This window comes from Molothrus aeneus, chromosome 7 (assembly GCF_037042795.1).
Source record: "Molothrus aeneus isolate 106 chromosome 7, BPBGC_Maene_1.0, whole genome shotgun sequence".
In the NCBI taxonomy this organism is placed as follows: Eukaryota; Metazoa; Chordata; class Aves; order Passeriformes; family Icteridae; genus Molothrus; species Molothrus aeneus.
Genome location: NC_089652.1, coordinates 38,600,276 through 38,621,512, shown reverse-complemented (window position 1 = coordinate 38,621,512; position 21,237 = coordinate 38,600,276). Strand labels below are relative to the sequence as shown.

Below are 21,237 nucleotides of genomic sequence, written 5' to 3'. Positions count from 1 at the left end.
TCAGTCAATCTCCAACAGCAGACAAGAGACAGCTGCTAGTAGTGGCCACTCACACTTTGGGGTGCAAGCTCTGTTAGAAAGAAATACCACCAGAATCTTGGTCCTGTGAGACCCAGCTGCTCTAGACATCAATGGAGGCACGAATAATCAGCACAGTCGTGGGCACAGCTACTCATTTAATGGATATGGTGACAAAAAAATGCAGTTAAATAAAAAAGATTACTCAACAAACTCAAGACTAAAAGACAGAACAGAAAAAAATCAGTTGCCAAAATTGCTATGGAGTGATTAAATTCCTAAATGGAAAGACAATTCAAGTAAGAGAACTGTAACTTAAGTGGTGGATTTAAGAAGAACCAGTCTTACAAAATAGGAAACAATGTGGTGATATGAACCAGCTGAACCTAGCAGAGCTGATCTCCTGCTCCCAAATAAATTCATAGCTATCCAAAGCAGTGGAAGGGATGACACACAGAGGCATATAACTAAGCTAATAGAGGAGTCCTTATCTGGGAAGCATACCTACTTTTAAAAAGAGATACAAATGCAAAAGAAGGTTGATGTTACCTTCCTAGCCTAAGGGGAGAGGAGAAATCTACCTGCCTGCTGCTGTTTTCCAAGTCAAATAATAATGGAGTTATGAGAAAGCTGGAGACAAGCAAGCACAGCAACTAAGGATGACAGAAACATCTGTCTGCAGAGAAAACATAGCCAGGTAACAGCCCAGCAGGTGCCTCAGACAAAGGTAAACACAGTCTCTGTTGTCAAATGACCATCTTTATGTATGCAGCCTGCTTAAGGGAAGGAAGACAAAGAAGTAGAATTAACTTCGCCATCCAGAGAGAAGTTTCTCCACTAGGAATTGCCTTTTGATTGATCACTCTTAACACGGGCAAAACAACGGGTTTTCATATCTTCCAAATTTGGGGGGGGTGTGGTAGGCAAGAAGGGCATGGGGCATTAATCTCGCCAATGCTCTTTACCCAAATCACAGACAGTGAACAAAGAAAGTTTCTGTGACAGACAGCAAGGTCATCATCAAGAGGTGAATGGAGACAAGAACATAGCTGCTCCTGAGAGATGGCCACAGTAACAGCACATGCTGTTGCAGAGGGCATCAAAAACACACTTCCAGCAGAGAATCTGAAGTGTTGCTCCCCTTAGAATGACATGGAAGTTAACTCAGCACCTGGCACAGGCCTTGATTCTCACATTTGCAGTCGGTTCTGCTCGTCTGCCTGAATTCAAAGGCTGTCATGATGATAAAGAAACCAAATCCTCCTTTTTCATCACCAGAAACCTTTCAAAATAGAAACTGAGCAGATACTGTTTTCTATGAATACTTGGTGTAAAAATAAGGATAAGGAAACATTTGAGAGAAGACCAAACATGTCTTAAATGACCATAAACCAATTTATCACTGTAGCTACAAATTAGGAAATTTCCTAGTGAAATGAACATTTTGGAAAAGTAAAAAAGTACAGTGAATATACCATTTGAGAATAGAATTACTGGTGGCTATTTTCTCCACTGTTGTAATTGCACTGTTAGGAGCCATAGAGAGGATTCCTATCATACTGGTTCATCTGACTTGTTTTTTCTTATTTGTACAAATAAAATCATATCTAACTTAAAGGGAGTCAAACTCCTTCAATCAGAGTTAAACCAGCAGAAAGTAGCTGGCTCCTCTGGGATGTGTTTACAGGCAGTACTGTTTTGATTCACATTCTGCTGGCATCTCTGAAGCTGGAAAATGTTAAGGTCAAATCAAGGTGATTTGCTTGCTTTCCTCCTGTGGCAGGGCCATTTCAGTTAGGACTCTAATAAAACACACACCTGTATCTTCACACAGGAGCTCAACTAACAACCAAAGCTATTACTGCATTTATCATCCACCCATAGCAATGCCAGGAACATCTGCATACCCACAAAATCACACGTTCAAGTTCCACCTCATTTAAAGTACAAGCTGGCATGTGAAAACCATTAGTTCAAGTCACTTTGTCTCCCTCCTCCAGTACTGTGTCAAGACTTCACATCATGGTTTAAGTTCACCTGGGACAAAGGGGGATCTGATCCTGTCAGTCCAGTGTAGGAGCAAGTCAAGGCCACAGCTGCTGTAACCCGCCCAAATGAGCAAAATAAACAATAACTTGGGGGACATGCTGATTGTCCTCTACCCAAGTCACTCTGCACACACAAGTCACAATTCTCTTTGAATCTGCTTTGTAAACCCACAGAGATCCTACACTGCAGGAAGTCTGACAGACATGTTCTTTCATCTAGAAGAAGAAATGATCAGTGTTGGCCAGGTGAGAGGCAGAGTCACTGCATCTCCTAACACACCCTTCCGGACAAAAAAGGCAAAACAGAAATAAAGCCAGGGATTAGCACCACCTCAGTCAGCTTCACAGGCCCACTGCCAGTATCCTGGACAAGATTAATCATATCAAACTCCAGCTTTTGTTTCAAGGAAAACTGAGTGAAAAACCGATGCACACTTAAATGGAAAGGTTGCCATTAGTGTTCATAAATCTATGAAGTTGTAGGTCTCACAAATTTAACACACCAAAGTGATTCATATTCATATTGAAAAAGTACATTGGCAGGAAGTCTGAACTTTGAAGCATACAAGGCTGTCCATCAGTGAGGGCCTTTGAAAGGCAAACAAAGTCCCCATCACTACAGAGCAGAGAGCTGCTCACTCCATGCACCATTGTGAGAGATCAGCCAATGCATTAACAAGCACTGTATTCCAAAAAACAGCATAACCTCAGTGACAAGCATTGTCTTCCCACCGAACTGCGTCATTTCAGAAAGTGAAAAGGTCCAAATATCACAAGCCATGGTAAACTGAGCTATCCACAAACCCTTTAGAACAGCTCCAGTGCAGCAGAGCAGAGATCCCTCTGGCTAATCCCCACTGACAGGGACCTGAGCAGTGGGTCTTCTGTACCCTGGGGCTCTCTCCCAGCCTCCACTAGGAAATGAGCTGGCTGCACAAACATCGCATCTTCCAGTCTGGAATCACTAGATTCAGCTAAATTATGGGGACGTAATTGTAAAGGAGATAAATTCCAACTTACAATATCTTTTTTAAAGTTGTGTAAAATGGATAAATACTTTGAAGGAAAACCAAGCATTAGCAGTTTCCTAGAAGTTTTTTTCCCATGGTCTGTAAGGAATCTTTTAAAAGCTCCAGGTTCAAGTGATTCTTGCAACAAAAGAAATTGCAGAACAGTGGTTATTCATCTGTTGTCTAGAACCAACCAAAACTTGGTTCTGAAATACAGGTAAAGCAAGCTTAACCGTTTTGAATTTCAACAGACTAAACTCTTCTATAAGGATTTTCACCTCATACCTTGGAATAAGAATTAATAGAATACATTGACAAGTGTAAATCCAAAAGACAGCGGTACAATGGGAGGGTTGATAAAATAAAGGTTGTAAACATTTAGGACGTTAAGAAGCCTGTCTAGACATCCCAAGTACATCCCTGCTCTCCTCCTGCCCCAGGCTGTTATAAGTTGCCAGAGCAGAGGCTCTGGGGCTAGTCGTTAATTAGTTCCTGGGCATTAGCAGCATGACATAGCAGAGCTTTCACAGGTAGTATTTATGTTTGTACTAGGGAAAAGGACACACCACCCTTGAATTTTGGACTTACAAGGCATTTTTGCTTCCAAGATAAAAATCCAAGGTAAAAAAAATTCCAAGATAAAAATCTCGATTCTGGCTATAATTCTGTGCAAGATGCAAACCATTTCAGTCAGCTAGAGGATAGTTTTAAGTCCAGAGATCCAAGCTAAGGCAGCCTCTGCGAGATCCTGTGCAAGGAGGGAAACAGCCGAACGCAATCCATGCAGCAGCACAGCTTGGCTCGCCTTCCTCCAACATGTTTAAGTTTGCCCACTAAAGACTTGGAAGTGAGACAGACCCGTCAAATATTTGGAAAGCAAACCCTCACAGGCAGGTGGCTATTTGCCATGCAGACAACAGTAACAAGTTCTTCCAAAGGCCTGCCTGTGTCAGGGAACCTGGGGGAAGGAAGAACCAATTATCAGCTCCAAGAGAAGCAAGAGCAACTCTGGAAGTCATCTGCTCAGAGTTAGCAGTTCTTCATTGTGTGAGGACATCCCATACGAGCACAAGGCAGCTGCTGGCCTGTGGAATGAGGCCTTCCTGAGTGCTGCACAGCTGAAGGAAAGGCTGTCTGAACTTTTCACACCAGGGCATTCTTCTAAGGCATGATCAATCAGCTTCCAAGCACAAGGAAAAAGGTCATGTTTATGCTTCAAAGCACAGAAAGTGTCTGTGCAGCAGTCCTTTGTTTTCACCATGCTCAATCACAACACCAAGTTGGAGAGCAATCAGTTTAGAAAGACAGGATTCAGTGAACTCTGTGAAAACAGCTCCAGCACTAAGAGCTGAGGATTCCGGCCAGCCTGCTGCAGGGGTTTGTTGTTTGGATTGGTGCAGACTGGTTCCATGCAGTCATTGGTGCTCCGAGCTGCAACCTCCACAGCTGCTCTACCTGAGGGAGGTGCACACAGCCCGACCAACACAGCCTTCACCACACGGTCCCTTTTGAACTGGGAACACCTGACCAGGAGGAAATATCATCCTACAGTGTGCACTGCTGCACATAAAGCATATTCTTCAACTCTCAAAAAAAACCAAAAAAGCAAAAAAAACCCAAAAAAACCAAAACAATCCTGGAATAGTGCCATAGTAAAACATTTTTGTTCTGTTGCAATATGATTCCTGTGACACATTGAGATACAGAGAAAAAAAAGGAAACTTCTGGAAAAATTACAATAACTTGAATTATCTTTGCTATCTGAAAAAATAACTTCCTTTCATATTTCAAAATTCAGTCTAAAATATATTAATATTATAGGTTAAATCAATATACTAGTAATACAAACCAATTCAATGTTACTATATTAATTAATACAATGAACTGTATCACTAAAATAGCATTTGCTGCATTCTAACAAGGCAAGACTTCCTAAATATAATGCACTTCACACCTCCTAAAAGCAGGAAGTTGTGATTCAGGATATCTTCTTTTGTATCTATATTTACAACAGTAAATAAGCTATTTAAAATCTACCCATTATGAACAGCAATAAATGCATTAAGTTTAATACAGAATGTTATCCTCCTCCACTGTGTGACTACATTTCCAGACTGGATCAATGCAGCAGCAGCTCCCGATGGACAGTGGGTGGTTCCTTTCAGAGCACTCAAGTTAGCCAAAATAAAACTCAGTAGCTCATCAGACAAATCCAGTTCCTGGATTCAGTGTGCTTTGCTAATTCAACACTTTTAACCGCATATCTTCAGGATTTTTTTTTTGTTTTTTGGGATTTGGGTCTTTTGTTGTTGCAGTTTTTTGATTTTGTCTCAGTGTCAGTACATGACCTGGTGAATTTTCTTCCTGCTTAAAAATAACCTGGGTTCCACAACTAAATTAAAAAACTCTGAGTGTTGAAAGACTGACTACGTCAGCCTGAACAAAAAGCATCCCACAACAGGCAGTGCTCTCTACCAGAACTTCAGAACTTCCTTAAGAAGTGTCAAGTTCTTGAACCACAGGAAGTTTTTCTGCCAGTATCTATTCTGTGAAAAACACTAAACTAGGATTTTTTTTTTAAGTATCTTCTGGAAAAGAATGTATTTAATGACAGTGATGTTTCCTAAATCTCAGTGTATGCTGTTGCTATGATTTATGCTAAGGAACAATAGCAAAACTAAAAAACCTCAGAATTTTCTTTCTTTATGTGATAGTCCCAATAACACAGAGCAAATGGGCACATCTCACAAGTCTACAAGCCAGTCTGAGATTTCTGGGTTCAATGTTTTTTCATTTCCCATCCAAAATATAAACATGCTCCCAGAAACAAGTGATGTGTTGTACCAGTCATCTCACTGCCAATATTTTAAATTTAAAGAATTATCATTTGTCTGAAACCATTTCAGAGAGAGGTGAGTTTCTGTGGTTTTAGTTTTCACCAATCAGATTTACCTGTATGATAACAAATGTGTCAATACTTAATTCCCAGACTACACAACAGGAAGTTCTGCCAAGGCAAGACAGTGAAGAACACAGGTTTGGAACTGAAGAGGTTTCCTTTCAGAGCACCTAGGACGCATTGCCTGCTGCTGCCTTCCTGGGGAAGAGGATAGAAATCCACCACAAAATGGACATCTCCCATTCACATCTGATTTCTAGCACAGATGGCATTAAGTTACATCATATAGAGCAAACTAAGGGATAGATTAGGTGCTTTCTATTTGGACTCGTGTAATGCAAATGCTTTTGAGTCCATTTATAAAAACCTGTTAAAAGCATAGCCCAGATGATAGTCTTTGGCTAGACACACCACAGACAGAAGACAAAGAGCTTTTGATAAGAAGATAAAGACAGGAAAAGTTTTTGGTACCCATAGAAACGAACAGAAATCTAGAATTTGTTTAATGCTTCTTCCTTGTTCCTTACAGCTGGACCTCATAGGACAAAAGGTGATATTTGGCATCACACCACAGCTCCTTCTTTTCCTCGCTTGCTCCCAGACCTGTGCTACTCCTTTCCCTACCTGCACTAGGAAAGCTGCTGGAGGTGGCCCCAGTCAGTCTGAGGGCATTTCTTGGACCAATCTAGCACAGCTACCCCTACCACCAGCCAGCACAGGTGCCCCAAGACAAGCAAATCCCATCAGGGCTCGCCCATGCAATGCTCTGAGATGCATCTCACTCATCAGGGAATGGCAGTCTGGTGCCCTAAACTCCTCTGCACAAACTCAGCGAACCCTGAAGGCCAGCTCATCCCACAGCCTGCACAGGGGCTGTGAACCACCTGCCTCACACATCCCATAGATCCCATAGCCACAGGGGGATTTCATGCACTGCCCACAACCACCAACCCATCCACAAACAGTAAATACATTAAAAATCCCCCCACTGAGCTGTGATGCAGAATGCAAGTTTCAACTTGTGCACCTTCAAAGAATTTACAACAGATTCCTTTCTGCTCTTTAATAATGAATTCATCACAACATCAATCAAAACATCAGATCAACTATAATGTTAATTGAAGGTTCACAAAAACACACTACATTTCAGTTGGAACACTACATGGGGGGTTAATTTTACTTATTTCTTGAATAATGGTTTAATGACTCTCAAATTAAGTAACAACTCCTGGTTTCATTTTCTCCACTAAAATAAAGATATATTTTAATTATCTTTAAAAGCAATTAAACAGGAAGTTGACTGGTCTTCAATTCCTTGTAAGGAAATTTCTTACCTAGCTAGGTAAAATCTCTAAAATGCTGCGCAAAGTTAAAAAAAAGGGGGGGAGATCTACAAGAGGTGGTCATGGAGACATTTTGGAGAAAAATAGCAATTTCTTTTTCTTAATATAGTAAAATTGCTTAAAGTAGGAAAACACATGTATAACAAAAGCATGCCAAAAACTCTGTTAAAACGGCACCTTGTTTAAAGACACCATACTCAAAGAACAGATTTTTCCCAGCTTTCCAAAGTCATCTTTGTTTTCCTGTAAGAGCGGGATGCAACGAAGAGGACCAGAAAGTTGAAGAGAGCCCCAGACACTCTCCACGGATCCCGGCAGCCACAGGCTCTGCCAGGCAGGGAGGAAAGGCAGGAGAGGCAGCAGGGAACTGGCCGGGCCGGTTCCCAGCAGACACCACTGGCTCTTCAGGAAGGAGGGCTGACTCACACAGCCCATCCTGAAAGGAGGGCAAGCCTGTGCTGGAGTCACCTCCCTGGGCCTGGACACACACACAGCCATTCCACGGCCTCCCTGGGCCTGGACACACACACAGCCATTCCACGGCCTCCCTGGGCCTGGACACACACACGGCCATTCCATGGCCTCCCTGAGCCTGGACACATAGCTGCCCCACAGCCTCCCTGGCCCAGGACACATGGCCATTCCACGGCCTCCCAGCCCTGGACACACGGCCATTCCATGGCCTCCCTGGCCCTGGACACACACACACGGCCGCCCCATGTCCTCCCTGGGCCTGGACACATGGCTGTCCCTGGACACATAGCTGCCCCACAGCCTCCCTGGGACTGGACACACGGCCATTCCATGGCCTCCCGGCCCTGGACACACGGCCATTCCACGGCCTCCCTGGGCCTGGAGACATGGCTGCTCTACAGCCTCCCTGGCCCAGGACACACGGCCATTCCACAGCCTCCCTGGCCCAGGACACATGGCCTCCCTGCCCCATGACACATGGCTGCTCCCTGGGCCCGGACACACGGCTGCCCCACGGCCTCCCTGGCCCTGGACACATGGCCGCCCTGGCCCTGGACACACAGCCAGTCCACAGCCTCCCTAGCCCTGGACACACAGCTGCCCCATGTCCTCCCTGGGCCTGGACACACACACAACTGCCCCATGTCCTCCCTGGGCCTGGACACACACACAACTGCCCCCATGTCCTCCCTGGGCCTGGACACACACACAACTGCCCCATGGCCGAGTACCATGGCCTCCAGCCTCCCATGGCCCAGCTGAGCCACCATGACACACCACTCCCAGACCCTTCTCCTTCAGCCTTCCCTTTCAATGACATAGTCAGATATTCCACTACCAAAAACGAAAATAATTAATCTTCTATGAAAGTGATGGACTCCTTCCTTCCTCCTGAAATCCAGGCCTCTCTCATCTGCCTCAAAATAAAGGAGAGAGGCACTAAGGGCAGCAAGGGGGAGAGGAGCAAAGGTCTGAACGCTGCTGCCAGCTGCAGAGATTTCACTGACAAGACGCTGGGATTTTCTTCCATGCAAGCAAAAGCTTTGGGAAGGTCACTAGAGGCAGTTTTTGGCTGTCTCTATCCACCTCCTCCCCTCCCTCTGCAAACCTCCCCCGAGCAGAATAAATGAGTATTCTGTTTGGATAAAAGAACATGAGAAGTTATCCAATGAACTAGGACATCTCGCAGGCCTTAGGAAAAGCAGCTGAGAATCAGCAAAGCTCCCAAACATGCCCAGAGATCACTCGGTGCCATCATCCCCTCCAGCTCCATTCCCAAGTTCTGCTGCCAGGGCCAGCACAGCCTGCTCCTTGGGAAGGGCCATTTCCACAGGCCCTGGCTCTGGGCTTGGCTGCGGTTGTGTGTTTACTCCCCATCTTCACTAGCATTTGAACTGCCTTGCTGTCAGCAATATTGCAGTCAAGGCGGAGGCAGGTAGCAAGTGATAGCTACTGGCCATGCCCAACAGCCCGGTTTCACATCTGGTTTCTGGTCACTCGCACACAAAGCTATGCCAGGCCTTTCTCCTTTCCCACCTCATTACTAAAGTTGGAACCAGTTTAACTTTGGACTGGCAGTACATGCCATATTCATAAGGATTTAATATCTTACTTTTGCCTGAGGAAAAAAAAAAAAAGCACCAAACCTAACCAAAAATGCTGAAAATTCCAGAATTCTGACCCACACCAACACAGGCTCCCGGGGAGATGTCCACATGCTTGTTGTGCAAGGTAGCAGAACGCGTTGTTGCTGCAGCAGCTCCGGGCAGCCCTGGCACACGGAGCTGCTGCTCCTGCAGGGCAGGGAACTCCTGGAGCGGGGTCCCAGCCCATGGCAGCCTGCCAGGAACACGCTCTGCTCCGGGCACTGCTCTGCTGCACCGCACCACGAGCGCCGCGGCTCACCCGCAGCACCTCCACGGAACCCACCCAGACCCACTGACACACTGAACGTGAGAGTGATACAGACCGTGGCCAACAACAGGCTCACAACTATGCTTTTCCAGACAAGTATCACAAGCTCTGCTTGCTTTTTAGGGGACTTTTCTGTTGCACATTACACTAAGTACTAAACCTGGTACTAAAGCAAACTAGTCTACTGTTAAGCTCACTGAACTCCCTAAACTAGCCACTGCTTTTATGCACCAAACAAATAACCAAATGTTACAGGACTTGATTATTTCCAGCATCAAAATGAAGAAGAAAAAAAAAAATCCTCATAACAAAATGTAGACCTTACTCACACAGTCCCATAGTTCAGAACTGCTTCAGCTCTTCATCTGTACTAAATGTATTGAAATAATCTAGATAAAGTGAAGCAGAAGTACATGAAATTCTTATTTATGTTTTCTGTTCATTTAAAATGCAGCTTTTCTCCAGAGAGTCTTCTCTCAGTGCATGCAGATTTCTACACTAAACAGCAAACACACATTACTAATTAGGATTACTATTATTTGTACATAGCATATGCTCTCACTAAATATGAAAAATAACTCAAAATGCACTACAGACACTGTTTTGCTATTGCAAGAAGCTTCTATAAAAAGGTACTGCATCCTATAACTTGTTTACATTGTGTGACTGAATTCAACTGTTCATTGTTAAAAGGATCCTGCATTACTATATAAAAATGCAAACTCCAAAAGGCGTTACCTTGTTGACATTCTAAGAAATGAACAAATTCTCCCCTCTCATAGAAGATGACTCTCATGAAACTTTCTCCAACTGTGTTTCAAAGCAGAACTTCTGGTATCAGTACTGCTATTTGTTCTGAACATCTAACAAGATGAAAGGGAAAAAGACACAGTTTTTACTGGAAAGGGCCTATCAGCTTTTCTACCTTAATTAAAAATATTAATAGCATCTTATTTCAGCAGCAGCAGAGCAGTTCACAGAAGGAGAAAGTTACTGCAACCTACCTTTCACAGTCATGTTACATTTACTTGCATATAACATTGTAATGCTTAACAGAAACATTACAGTATATAAATGCCAACAAAAAGCTTTTGCTCCCAACACGCACTCCCGCCACTTTAAATATGATGATGAACAGGACTGAATTACTGTCTCCTCATAAACTAAACAAGCACATTTAGTAGGTTCCCATATCTTTATCACAATGAACAAACTATTTGATGTTGACCTCAAAAATATAGTTATTAGTTAAGGGGGAAACATTATCATCCTTGTAATCTACTAATCTCTAAACTCCAATTTATCAAAAATTGACAATGCTGAAAAAACTGAAAAGCCAGCTCATGCAACACTAGTGCTCTCAGTCCAACCACACCTTTTCCTTCAAACAGTCGAATCTGGAAGCAATGACTAATGTAAAATTAACAGGGAGCAGGAGGCTATTTAGAAAAAAAAAAAAAAAAAGTACAAAGGTCTATGGGGCAAACAGAGGCACTTCAGAAACACTCAGTTCTCTGCCCGTGAACTGGTGATGTCTCCTGAGCGTCAGCCGGGAGGAGAAATGGACCAGAGGGGGCTTGAGTCATCAGCTCTGGCTTTTCTGTGCTGAAACAGCCTAGGCTCAGCATCAGCATTTATTTTATTGCGGCGAGACTTCATTTCCCAGCTCTCCCAGCCCAAGCCACGGCAGTCGCACTCGGTAACCGGCACCTGCAGAGCACTTTCTGTTCTCGCACACACTGCAGCGTGCCCGAGGCACGGCCAGCCGGGCACGGCCACCTGTCCCCGCGGGCCACCGCTGTCCCCGCCGCGCCCACACCCCGCACGTGCTGCCCCGCTGCCAGCGCCGCGTGTGCGATCGGAGCCGGGGGAGAAAACACCGCCACAAGTTACTACAACCCCACGAGCCGTGCTCCCGGTGCGCGGGCCGAGGATGCTCCGCGGCTCCCGGTACTCGGCGACGGGAGCGTGGCTCGTTCCGCGGTCACACGAAGAGTGAAAAATCCATATTTAAACCCCGCGCAGGGAACACCGCGACGGCAGCGGGGCCCGGCACGCCCGGCACCGGGGCGGCAGCCGAAGCCTGGCACTCCGAGGAACACCGGGGCGGACGCTGGGCCCCGCGGCCGCCGGTCCGGGCACACGGGGCGCGCAGGGCCCGGCGCTGCCAGCTCCCCCTGCCCGCTCCGCCGACCCCGCCATCCCCCGCCGTGTCCCCGCCCGGCCCCGCGCCCGGGGCTGCGCGGCGCTGCGGGCACGGCGAGGCCCGGTGGCCCTGCCCGCAGCGGCTCCGCCGGGCTCGCAGCTCCCAGCGCGGCACCGCGCACACTCTGCGCACACGGCGCGGCCGCGGACACCGGCGGGCCCGGGCTCCGCACTCCCGCCCGGTGCCGCGCGGCGCCCGGGGCAGGGGCCGGGCGGCGGCACCTCCGCCCGCAGGGCCCCTCCGGGCGGCTCCACCGGGCTCCGGGCGGCCCCGCGGGCACGGAGAGTGCGCGGCGCTCCGCCCGCGGGGCCGCCCGAGACGACGGCTCTACGGCCCCGATACCCCGGCGGGGTACGCCGCCTCGCCTCCCTTGCCGCCCGCCTCACCGCACCCCGCCGCCCCCTCGCCCCTCCCGCGCGGCAGCCCCAGCCCGCGGCTCCCCCGTGCCCCGCACTCACCGCGCGGAGCGGCCCCGCGGCCCCGCCGGGCGCGCCCGCCCTACCCCGGGGTCTCCATGGTGGCGGCCCCGCCGCCCGCTCCGCCAGCCCCGCCCCGCCCGCGCGCCGCGTCACGCGCCGCCCGGCCCGGCGCCCACCACCATTGGCCAGGCGCGGCCTGGGGCGGCGCCCCATTGGCTGCTGCTCCGCGTTAAACCCGCCAATGGCGGCGCGACTTGAGGTTACCGTGGTTACCGATGCCGTGCGGGGGAGACGGCGCGGATGGGACGGGACGGACCGGACGGGACCGGACCCAACCCGACCCGACCCGACCCGACCCCTGCCTGGGGCAGCTCCGCCGGGACAGCCCGTGGGGACGGGGGGCTGCTCCTGCGCCACCCGCCGGACCCATCGCGGTGAGTGTCCGAGCGCGGCGGGGGCGAGCGGTGTGTGAGCGCATGGATGGAGCAACCGGTTGCACAATGGCCGGTGCGGGGTGCCCGCGGTCGCCGGGCGTGCCCGCCCCACGGTGCCGGCCGCCTCCTGTCCCGCCGAAGGAGCCGCCGCGGGAGCGGGGCGGGGAGCAGCCCCGAGCTCGGGGGCTTCGCCGAGCCGCAGAGCCGGGCCCGTCTGCCCGTCACCGTGTGCCACGGGCTGCGGGACGGCCCTGCTTGGGCAGGGAGCTGGGAGCGGCTGGCTGCCCGTGGTCCTGCCCGACCTGCCGCTCCTGTGACCTGCGGTGTCCCGGTACCGCCAGAACGCACAGCCCGCGGCGCTGCTCAGACCCGACGGGCTAAGTCCAGGTGTTTGGGAAAGATGGAAAAACGCTTTCCCATAGGGTTTTAACATCCTACCATTTTAAGCTTCCAATAGCAGCTGATCTCTCTTGATGGCGTGTGAGGAATCATAGACGTAGAAAAGAAAAGCCAATATCCCTAAAATCGCCGTAAAACAGTTCAATAAGAGGCTTTGGGCGTTTTAAATGCTTGATCAACTTTTTGCATCCCATGCCTGTCCTGGACTCACCCTCTCGGTGTGTCTCGGGGATCTGGCTGAGGCCATTCCTCTCCTTCCCGAACAGACTGTCCCGCTCTAGCCCACGTGTGACTGGTTTTCCATTTACTTAATCTCTCCTCCCGCGCCGCTGGTACGATAGCGATCGACACTCTCCACTTCATTGAATGACGCTGTAAATGGCTCAGAGGAGCCAAAGCCAAATGGCCACTTGAATCAGCAGCTCTCGCTGATTCAAGAGGTTGTTTCTCACTCTCTTCCCCTATTGCATAGATGCGGATGGTGTAGAAAGCCTGCTGTAAAGGAACGTGGAAAAAGTGTCCACATTGTAACTCGTGTCTGTTTTCCATCCAGCTCCGTTTTTCGGTTTACTGTTTGATGGGGTGAACCGTAGTTTTATTTTAGGCATAAGGACACATGAACTCGTGATGTGGCTTAATTGGTGCTGATGCTGCAGGTAGAATTATGTGCTTCGTTAGTCTCTGCTTGAGAGGGAGCTGCAGGTAACGAGGAGGAGGCAGGTGGACGTGGAGAGTGAACTCTAAACTCTTATAGTCCCTTCTCTGAATTTCCCACTTGGAATGTACTCTGCTACATGGAAACCACGTAGGCTATTGGCAAGATATTTAACCGCTGAGGTTTTTGTTGCTATTTGTATAATTATTTGTATTTTGAATAATGCAGTAGGAGCTCCTACATTATGATGATATCCACATGGAAAATGCTTGGCAGCTGTAAACAGGAGTCTTGAGTCCTCACTGCTCTGAAAAATCTCGTCATTTATACCATGTGAATTATATATAAAATATTACCAAACCAAAATGGTGGTCTCTGTCTAGGAAATGGGAAACAGAAACTGAGGGGAATAACAGTAGAAACTTAGGAAAATAAAGAGTAGTAGATGTGAAATAAAATAAGGGGTGAAAAGGTCAAATGAGAGTGGAGAGCTGGAGTGAAGGAAAGATAAAACGTGAACTAACTAGATCTAGAATAAATGGAAGAGAAACTGCAGGATGTATGAGAACTGTGACCTTCCTTAGTTACAAGGTTGCTTCTACCAAAGGTGTACTGGATTAATTAAATTAGCTTCAAATCAGTCTCAGCTGGTTTTCACCTGTAATTTGGGTGTTATTATGCTGGCTTGGCTTTCACAGGTAACGGCTTTTGGGAAAGGATTAAGCTCACTTGTCCCTCAGTAAAAGGGACAATTCCTGGATGTCGCTGTGGGGGCTGTGGGAGGCACAGCCTGCCACAGGATGTGGCACAGTGCCATCCCCAGGCTCCCCAGGCCTTCCCGGTTCTGGCTGGTCCCAGGTGATCAGGAACAGGCTGCTCCAGGTGCCCTGCATCCCTGCAGAGCCGCACACTGCAGAGTCTGACTGTGCTTTGGAGTTCCTGTTGGGGTGAGATGGGAAAGGGTAAGAAATGCTGTTGGGAAGGAGAAAGGGATCTTGAGTCTGTTTGTTTTGGCATAAAAGAAGTAGAAAGAATTGAAAGTAACATTTTGAGGTTCTGTCAGATTTGGAAATCTGTTGAATGACTGTCAGTGAGGAAAGCTGTTTCATTCTGTCTGGTATTAGTCATACCCTCATAGCTGGTGTATTTGTTTTGGCACCCTGAGCAGCCAATACATTATCTAATTGCCTGCTGTGTGTCCCAGGGCAGCAGCCCTGTCCAACAGGGATGACATCGGCTATGGAAAGGCACCCCTTGTTAACTTTACAATGCAAAGGGCTGCACGGAGGCTGATTCTCTGAATTCTTATCCCATTTCCTGAAAGTGGCCTTTGTCAAATATATGCTTAAATTCTTACATAATTTTTAAAATTGGCAGCAAACAAGTCCATTTTCATTTTATTCACCTTCTTCTGGATGCGACTTGCAAGTGAGATGGTCTGTATCATTCTCATTAGGAAAGCCATAATTCCGCTATGTTTGCAATTCCTAACAGCCCAGTCTCATGTTTTCCTTTGGGACTGTATTGGTTTCTCTTGAGCCTTAAATCTGGCCCCTTAAACTGACTGTGCTCGCCTTCCAGTGCTTTAGATGGCAAGGTTGTTAACAGGTATTTGCTAGTTGTTTTGCTGCTGTTGTGCTTCTTCAGCATTTCCAGTCATTAATATGTTTTTCTGCTTTGTTTAATCTATCCTGAAATTAATCCTTAATCGAGTCTTGCTTTGTATACATTCCACAGATGATTACAGCCCTTGCAGAGTATTAATATGCCTATCTTTTAATTTTAGTGATAAATATCTGTCACAAAAACAGTGTTGCTTTGTTTCTTGGTGGGTTTCTTGCTTTTGTTTTTATCTTTTTTTTTTCTGTCTTTTGTTTTATTCTTGTGAATTAGGTTGGTTTGGTTTTGGGTGGTTATTTGGGGGAGGCTGGGGGGTGTGGTTTGGTTTCTGCTGGAAGCTTTTTAATGCTACCCACTTTAACTGTAATCTCTTCCAGATACTGAAATTATGAAGGTTTGGGAAAAAAGGTACCTGGAGAAGAGAGTGATGACATGGCAGGGTAACACAAGCCATGAACAGCTGTTTAGTGTTCACAGGGGGAGTTATTTAGATTTGTGGGGTATTTTCCTCTCATTAAAAGCTACAATTTGATTTCAAAAGTTACTGCAAGCTATTGTGTTGATGTCACAGCAACTCAGTCAATCACAATACAATTGATTTTGGGTAATTTTGAAACTGTAATTTCATTTGGTATAGAAAGCACTAAATGTTCTCCTGCTTTTTATTGTTTCACTGGGGAGGTAAGGCACCTAACAGGTATATTTCTGAGGAAAGTGGTGGGCTGACATTTTGCTTTTTCAGTGAGGGCTTTATAGAAACATTCTGTTTCAGACAGTGCCATTCAAAATTACTGCTCTGCTGTGGATACATATTACACTTTCCCAGCGGTAAAACAAAATATTGAGGAAAAACTATTGGATACTGACAGGTTGTTTGCGCTTTCCTTCTTTCTTGCATGGCTTTGAAGCATCAAGTAGGAGTATTTGATTGTAGATGGTGCACAGTGCTCAGCATGACCACCAGCCCTCCTTGCAGGGCCCTGTGCTCTGGCTGAAGCCCAGCTGCCACGGGAAGGACAATAATGCCCTGTAATGACACTTCTCTGCAGCTTTCCCAGTGCCAGCAACAGGATCCTGCAGCCATGCAGGGAGTGCATTATGGAACTGGTCCGGCTTCCCCAGGAGGATAGAATGTAAGAAAATAAAGATAGTGCAGAAGGTAGTCTCAGCCCTGAGGAGTTGCAGCTGTACTAATCACCAAAGATCAGGAACAAGCCTGCCCTTAATAGACCACAGCTGTGTCCAATAAGGATGAGTGCTACAAAAGGGTGGATTAGCTGGTGGTGAGGAGAGCTGGAGTTTGTTGGCTGTGCTGTGAGGAGCTGCCCGTGAGAAATCACCAAGAAGGTATGGAACTTTTGCAATATGATGACAACACACGTGCCCTTATTTTCTCAGCTGGATCAGTTTTCCAAAGAGCACCGTTGCTGCCCGTGATGCCTGTGCCAAGGAATGTGCAAGCAGCCATGCCCAGCGGGAGTGGGGGCTCCTCTTTTGCCCTGGGTCCCTGTTCCAGCAGAACGGAGGAGGTTCCAGGAGCAGCAGCTTGCTGGCCTGAGTGTAGCTCAGTCACCTGTCCTTGGCAAGCCCCGTGCATCCTGTCCCAGCGTATTGTTCCAGCTGGAAGCGTGGTCCCAGGAGCGCAGAGAGGGTACTGTGTGTGGGGCAGCAGGGGAGGGATGTCCTGAACTGAGCTGTGCTGCTGGAGCCAGCTAATGGTGACATCAGGTTTCATCAGGTGTGCACCTGTAAGTCAGGGTTCCTCTAGGATACTGCAGCACTGGAAATAAGCAGGCAGCTTGGCAACAGCCAAGAGAATGAGTTGGAGAAAAGATGGCAGGAAACGCCGAGTGAGGTGTCCAGTAAAGACAAGGTCATCAGCAGCTGGTCTGTTCTGTGGGTTTTCGGGTCCTAAGCTTGTAATTGTCATGTTAAAAAACCCCAAAACAAACCAAAAAACAACCAAAGCCCACAGGAACTCTCCCCAAAGCCCACTAACAAAGAAATAAAAAATCCCTCAGCCCCCCAGCTCTGGGCAATGCAGGTACTTCTATCTGCTCAAGGACAGGGGAAGATCTGCTAAAATCCTTTGCCATTTCCACCAACTACAGTTGCTGAACAAAAAATGACCGATCTTCTTACTAGTTTGTATATGAGGCTGGAAAAAATGTTGAGAAATTAACCAAATTGTAATCTTTCTTACCAGACCAGGGATACAGAATGTCAGGCTGAAATCCAGAGATACTTCTGAATAAGGAGGCAACAAAGAGAATGTATATGCAGAAAGATTGTTTAATTCATGTTTATGGACTGTACATTTCTGATGGCTGTGACTGAGAGGCCCCAGACAAGAATGAGTTGCTTTTTGTAGTAAGATATCAGACAACATTATGCAATAATTTAAAGCGAAGTTGTGCCAAATGCTTCCCTGCACATAACTCTGGGAATTTGGCCTAGCAGAGCTGGCAAAAGCTGTACAAAATGATACTGATGCTCCTGACAAAATAAGCTGCAGTGGCTCCTAAATCACATGAATTATCTGTCCCTCTGGTTTGTCTCTCACAGGCTGCAGACAAACGTTGTGCTCTGACTCCCACTACCCTGCTCAGACAAAAATCATCTGTGCTGGCTAAAGGACAGTGCCACGGAGTCGTTGGTGCCAGTGCTGCCTCGCAGGGCCCTCGGGGCCCTCTCTGCCCCTGGGGTTTGCCCTGCTGTGTGTCCCACCTGCAGCTCAGGCAGGGGAGATGCAGGATTGCTCTGGAGTGTCGGTGTGCAAAGGGCTGCAGCTCCAGACAGCCGCTGCTCCTCTGGCTTAAACAGGGAAAAGTGTCTTGGCTTAAGGAGAAACTGGGCTTATCCAGACAGAGTCTCGTGTTCTTGAAGCACTGCTAAAGTGTGCTGCCAGCAACATAAACTCAGCCAGCTGACTTCTGCCTGCAGTTCATTAGGAAATGCGTGCAGAAATTGGTCTGTCAGCAGGGCTGTGAGGAAGAGGCCTCCAGCAGTGGGGCAGGGAACCCTTCCATACAGATTGGGGTTTAAGTAAAAAACATCAGTAACAAAGCTAGCATGAAAATGGGGTAGGAGGAAATACTTTCATTAAAAATACTACACAGAAGGCAAAGGTAAAGGCAGAGGCAAGCGCAGAAGGTGAGGACAACTTAAAATTACCTTTTTAATTCCTTAAATAAGGAACCTGACTCCTGTTTCCCTTCTTGCTTTGACAAAATCTGAGACCTATATTTTCTAGATATAGAAAATAAAGGTATCATGACTCTCAAACTGTGTATTTCCAATTCTGCATTTTGCAGCAATGGAAACAAAATCACGTTGGCTGGTTTATCTGAAGAGCAATGGGGCTGTCATTTAACAGCTGGAATCCAGTTATTAAATATGTTGCACAGATTTTTTTAAGTCCAGTCTTCAGTATGTTTTTGTTCTTCTTTTTTTCCTTTTAAAGTGACTCAGTGGCTTCAACCTGCTCTGAGCTTCTTAAACTGTCTTCCATTGAACTTCTGCTACTACTAAGTATTGACTATTTCAGTATCTGATGGTTTAGTACGTGTGATGCTTCTTGCAGAACACACTGATCTGCTGCAGCTCCTTTTGAGGTCTAGCTCCTTAATTAACCCTGCCTGTAAAATTGCATCCTCATTCCACTGGCCCAGTGGTGTTACATGTGAAATCTGTTTCTGCAGTTCCTGTGGTGCAGTGCAAACCCTGCCTCTTGATAAGAAGTGCAAAGCCCAGGTACTTTGTTGTATTGCAGGAAATGTTGATTCTCTGCAGTTTTGTGTAACAGCATCTTTGCTTCTGTTGTGCTAAGTGAATTCTATAGATTTAAGTGTTTTTTCTAATGCATGCAGGGCAGCAGAGGGGTGAGTTGCTTGCTGCACCATTCCAAACAAGCCTTTGCACACAGACTAGCCAATAGCAGGTATGCTTTAGGGGCCAGGCAGTCACAGGTCAATTTAACTAAACATTTATCATGTCTTAAGTAACGGAGAAAATTTTAGGGTCCTGTAATGGATAACTCAGCCTCATGTCTTCCAATCATTCTTTCATATATTCATGCATATTGTTTCATTTCCTAGCTTTTGTTGTACATGGAGGTAATAAATAGAAATCAAAATAGAACATTAATAAAAGCAACATGTGACAAAATTCTGCAAATCTCTTGTGTTACAGAAGTCTGTAAATGATGCCCCAGAATTTTTGCCTTTAGCTCAGCAAAGCTGGACTTTGTCCAGGTTTGTGCAGGCACATGCCAGGAATTGCCCAAAGGAGCTGGGGCTGCCCCTGGATCCCTGGCAGTGCCCCAGGCCAGGCTGGACCCTGGGGCAGGGGAAGGTGTCCCTGCCACGGCAGGGGTGAAGCTGCAGGAGCTTTAAGATCCAACCCCAAATGTTCTATGATTAACTACTCAGAGCATGCTCTCATTTCATGCTCTTTCATTTAAACCTTGCAATTGCCAGGTGTGCTCACTGCAGCAGGCCAGCTGCGTCTGGTCACTGAAAATGGATTGCGCACGTTTTCTTTGAAACAAAACAACATGAAATGCCAGCTGACTCACTTGATCCAAGGTGACATGGTGACTTCATTTCCTACCCTTTTCGTGTCAACTTACCAACTTCTAAAGCATTTACTTCCTCTTTTTATCTGCTTGTTTTTTCTAAGTGTTCCTAAAGTTTATTTTCTCTTGGATTTTCTAAGAATGGAGGGGAAATAGAGTTCCCTTGTGATGTGCAGATCCTCAGAAAGCAGATGAGCTATTCCCTACCCCTGCAGTGTGACAGAGCAGTCCATGAAGCTGATTGTTTTAAGTGTTACTCAAATTGATCTTCCTAATTTGGATTAAGTTTTACTTAATGAGGAAGTAATGAGATTATCATAGACAAAAAGGACTGTGTCTCTTTTGGGAACATATAATTTCTGAGACTTGACTTCATTTCAAAGAGAGCTATAATTCTTTCTTTAGGGGAATGTAAATTTAAATTACAATCAATGGGATTTTTCTAGAAACTGTTTTGGCACCGAATGATAGAAGTATTATACTGTGTATTTTCTTCCTGTGGAAAGGATTGCCTGCTGCAAGATTAACACATTCTGGATGGGTGCCATTTTCAGATAGTTCAACTAGAAGAGAAAGGATCTGATTAAGGGATCAAGCTCATTATTTGTTTGTTATTTGTACTCCACACCCTACAATGGGAGTGAATCTTTGCCTCTTTTCCTTAACAATAATTAGGATCAGAGGGTTCAACAACTGCATATTAATACGCTTTTTCTTTAAATGAAAACATGCAGTAACTAAGCGATTAACATTTCCATTAAACTTTAAAATCTTTTAAAAAGCCTTCCACAAAATGTTCAAGACATAGCCAGATATTCAAAAGAGAGCACTGAGAATAAGGGACTTCTGAGTTTGGGGATTTTTCCTGAGTTTGTATTTTCTAGGAACCTCTGCTGTAATGTATAATCCCAGCTCCTGCTGATGCTGCTCTCAGCAAGTCTGGTTCAGCTCTGGCTCTCAGTGGTGTAGCCCCAGCAGGACATCAGGTGAGCCATGGAGAGGAGTGTGGCACCTGCTGTCCCAGGGCTCTGCAGCCTTCCTTCACACGGACCCAAGGAGCACCCGCTGCACTGCCACTGCTGCTGCTACTAAATTGTCTTTTGTGAAGACTTGATTCGTATTACTGATTTTGGTATTTAGTAACGTGAGTGAGCATTTAAAACATGCACAAGAAATTGTTTCAAAAGGCATGTCTGGCTCGTTAAGCACTGTGCCTCCCTGC

General features: G+C 46.7%; 2 protein-coding genes across 4 annotated transcripts in view; one reads left to right on the top strand and one right to left on the bottom strand.

The window, feature by feature from the left end:
- Positions 1-12,456, bottom strand: part of PKP4 (plakophilin 4) — a 69,976-nt gene extending 57,520 nt beyond the window's left edge. Inside the window, exon 1 of the mRNA XM_066554024.1 lies at positions 12,371-12,456. The gene's annotated coding sequence lies outside the window, so the exon portion shown is untranslated. The remainder of the gene's footprint in view (positions 1-12,370) is intronic.
- Positions 12,457-12,635: 179 nt separating this feature from the next.
- Positions 12,636-21,237, top strand: part of CCDC148 (coiled-coil domain containing 148) — a 49,189-nt gene continuing 40,587 nt past the window's right edge. For all 3 annotated transcript variants that reach the window (XM_066553512.1, XM_066553511.1, XM_066553513.1), the window contains exon 1: positions 12,636-12,765. The gene's annotated coding sequence lies outside the window, so the exon portion shown is untranslated. The remainder of the gene's footprint in view (positions 12,766-21,237) is intronic.